The sequence below is a fragment of the Alosa pseudoharengus genome, unplaced genomic scaffold (assembly GCF_046254945.1).
Source record: "Alosa pseudoharengus isolate Yale_2024_CS ecotype anadromous, Long Island Sound unplaced genomic scaffold, YU_APseudo_1.1 YU_APseudo_1.1_scf_9, whole genome shotgun sequence".
NCBI lineage: Eukaryota > Metazoa > Chordata > Actinopteri > Clupeiformes > Clupeidae > Alosa > Alosa pseudoharengus.
Window position 1 is genome coordinate 24,645,923 of NW_027468881.1, and position 3,962 is coordinate 24,649,884.

Sequence of the window (3,962 nt, forward strand, 5' to 3'; positions counted from 1 at the left end):
TTTTAGTTAATTAGGCAACGAAAACTTTGAGGAACGAAATAAAACCGGTATTAACCGGTTACCATTATTTTAAATAAGTGTTCCTGTTCCAGAACATAAAAAATAATAACGTTTCCGGTTTCGTTTCTGTTCCCTGTAAAATACAAAAAGTTCCCGGTTTTCGTTTTCGTTCCTTGAACCGGTTCAAAGCCCTGATTTCAACCAGTGCTTCCAAATCACATTTGAAGTAATTTGCTAAACCTACCTCACAGGTCTTTAGAATGCTGGAAGTATCTTGACGAAGAAAGTGGGGCATGCCAAGCAGGACTGTTGTTCGCTTATTCTGGTTGGAATCCTGAAATGCAAAAGGAAACACACAAACGCAAACACAATGTTAAACAAAAACAAAATAGAAAAAACTCTGAGCTCATTAATATTCACATCATAGAATGCAGGAGTCATATGTTCAATACTTACATGAGTATCAAGCTATCTAAGAATGTCTTGGAGCTTGTGATGGCAGGGTCCCTTTTTCTGAAAAGGACAAGAAACATGGGCAGATATTCATCAAGTTCACTGAGGAAGGTTCTCAAGAGATCAGCAGACATCAGACAGTTGAATTCTGTGAGGATGCAGTGAATGCAGAATATGACAACAAAAAAGAAAAGATAAAAGACATTAAATCAATATTTTTGTGTTCATTCTACAGGCAATTCTGTTAATACCTGGTGACACTATAAAATAAAAAAAAGTCAATTGTGTGTAGAAATGTCCGTTCAGGTCAACTTGCCTTCTGAAGGTGATAAAACAAGCAGAGCAAGGGGCAAAAGTGGCTGTGCTGTCCGTGCTTCAGAGTATATCTTCTGATGACCCTCTGATTCCGCGTTGAAAATGGGCTCAGTTTACAGGTCCACTTCATTAACACTCTTCTGTAACAGAGATAAATTACAAGCATCTGAGATTTTAATGCAAAAATGTGTTTGTAAAAGCATTAGGCCTATTGAGATATCTGTTAAACATTGATACTACATGGCCTACATTATGATACACAATATTATTCAGATTTGAATGAGGACTTTCTATAAACACTGTAGAAATGCTTAGGTAACTTTTATCACCTATACTAAACATAGTGAGAATGAAGTCATGCTTAATAAAGATATGCTTAATGGGTTCATAATAATAATCTACATTTATGTCCACTGTGCTAAATAGCATCGGAGATGGTTGATATAGGATGTAGGCTACTAAAGGATCTTTGATATTGACTCATTTCTTGCCACACACTCTCAGTGCTGTTTTTAAAGTAAACTTTTGGCTCAAACTGTGAAAACAAACATATCACCCTTACTAATCTGAATTAAGGTTAAATTGTCATTAGTCCTTGTGAAGGGAGAACATGCTGATGGACAAGAGAAGCTTCCGTTAGTTAGCAGGCTAGTTCGTACCCATCTAAGTGAATGTATGCAAATAGATAACCACCAACCAACTTGGCTTGCCTTAAACAAACAAACAAAAACATCTCCTTAGCTATTTTAAATACACAAGGGGAAATAACCATAAGGAATAGAGAAAAGACTTGTTTTCTTCAAGTGGCTTGGTACATTACAGCATTATGATAGCTAGCTTTTACTGGTACTAGCGAGATATGTGGTTAAGCGAAAACATCTACGAAATGCAAGTGTTTCATCCAATTATATGGAAATAGTTCTACTCATTCAATTCATTGAGTGGTTGTGTACTAAAGTTTACTCACCAAAAACACTGAATATTGACGGATTACGTCGGATGACGATTCCTCCATGTGCTTTTCTTCCAACAGGGCAAAGTGATGTAAACAGGTCTGGCCAGAGGTGGCAGTAACGAGCATGTGTCGTGTTTTGTTAGGGCTACTTGTTTATTTAAGTGAAGACAACAAAGTGCTTGTTCATTGAACTTAGAACAAAGTTGAATCAGTGAAAACTTAGTATTTCTTTTTGACTCGACAATTTTCACAGAGTTTAGTTATATTAACTAAACAAATTAAGTTAAAGCAACAAAACCACAGTATTATTTTTTACAGCTCAGTGTAACTGGCTCTCCACCTCAAGCTGGTGCGTGGCTAGACATTGGTGGTGGTCAGCATGGGCGGACTGGCCATCTGGCATACCGGGCATTTTCCCGGTGGGCCGCGGTGCTATTTGGGCCACCAGTCTCGAGTCTGACACTTTTTTATATATTATTTCTGATCGGCCAGACAGTTGATCAGCGGCCCGATTGACATTGGGCTGGCCCAATCACATCGTTAAGCACCAAGCCCTTTCACTTTGGTCCTGCCAGCGTAATGCATTAAAAAAAAAATAGTCAGCGCAAGAGTTTGTATTCTAACCACCGGCCTTTGACACATGCTCTTCGGCCCATAGGTTATTTTCTTCACTGACGTAGACAAGGCTCATCTCGCCCAATCATATTGTGAAACACTTCCCCTCTTTTGCGCCAGTAACGTAATGTGTTAGGATCTTCGAAGATGGAGAGAAAACAGAAAGGAGGTGCAGAGAAACTGCGAGACAAAAAGAAGCTAGCTCTTCAAGCCAATTGCAGCCAAATGCGCAAACATTTCTGATATGTTTGCCACGGCAGGGCCTTCATCAGCTCCCGTGGCCGATGACAGTGGTGGCGGTGACGACATTGAACAGGGACATGCAGTAAAACTTGCGGTAAGCCAAGTGTTCTGAAAGCAGTCCTGAAAGCAGCTGGACTGCTTTCAGAACACTTGTAATGAGTAAAGCAACCCAACCCCTTGGTGCATCTGATAAAATGATAAAACGTCAATACAATTTTTTGGGCTAATGTTCTATGTCCAGGTTAGTTTGTATTCTAGTTAGTTTGTAATGCCTGTATACGCAGATATTTATAACTCTGCAACTGCCCGCTGCTACTCTGTGGGGTGAGGCTAGCCTACTTGGGGAAGGCTACTTTTTAGGTCTGGAAAAAAATGAGTTTGGGGAAGTTTTTATGTAGCCTAGGGTTAGGCTGGCTAAAGACAATGTAGCCTAGGCTATAGTGAAAGAAAATCACTGTTTTTAAAATGGCATCATTTTGTTCATTGACATGTTTTGCCATTGCAGCTGTGTGTCTGTTAAACAGAGAATCCAATACTTGTGGACCTGACTGCATCCTCATGCAAAAAAACGAAAAACCTCACCCCACAGTCTCTATTCATGTTTTGTTGAGCTAGGTTGAGATTTCATCCCCAGAAGAGGAGAGTGTTAGTGAGAGAGAAGAGAGAGTCGGCGAGAGAGAGGAATGTGTCAGTGAAGGAGAGGAGAGTAGGCCTATCTGCGAAAGTGAGGAGAGAGTCGGCAAGAGTGAGGAGAGCAGAGAGCAGGAGGACATAGATTGCTTTGCCCATCCTGAGCCTTCTATGTTACAGAGCTTTTTGGATCACCACCCACAACAAAATGCCAAAAATCCAGTAGTGCAAAGGGTATTCACCAGTAAAAATGGAACCAACAGGAGGTGGCTCACATATTGTGATAGACGTCACGCATTGTTTTGTTTTGTGTGTATGGCTTTTGGGAAGATCAGTGACACAAGCATATTTATTACTGGAATGTCTGATTGGAGGCATGTGCACCAGCGCACAGAAGAGCATGAAAAGAGTAGTGCACACCAAATCTGTGCCGAAGCTTTTTTACTAAGGTGCTCAAATGCAGATATCAGCAGCATATTTGCTGGTAATCAGCTGTCTGCTCATAGGGAACAGGTCAGAAAGAGACGTCGGGTATTGGAGCGTGTCGTGGATGTGGTTAAAGTGATAGAGAAGAGGGAGCTGAGCTACAGGCATAAAGAAAATCAGACAGCCTACACACTGAGTGATGACACAATTGACCATGGGAACTTTTTGGAGCTCATCCTTTTATTAGGAAAATATGATGTCTGCCTAAAAGAACACCTTGAAAATTGTATTGCAAAGAGCAAACAAATACACAAATACAGTGGAA

At 40.4% G+C, this 3,962-nt stretch overlaps 1 long non-coding RNA gene across 1 annotated transcript; it reads right to left on the reverse strand.

Annotated features, from left to right (window-relative positions):
• Positions 1-214: 214 nt before the first annotated feature.
• On the reverse strand, positions 215-2,029 carry LOC143114630 (uncharacterized). The gene is made up of 4 exons (XR_012984968.1): positions 1,736-2,029; positions 770-908; positions 457-513; positions 215-334 (listed from the first exon to the last, which is right to left on the reverse strand). It is a non-coding gene; the product is annotated as an uncharacterized LOC143114630 (long non-coding RNA).
• Positions 2,030-3,962: the final 1,933 nt, after the last annotated feature.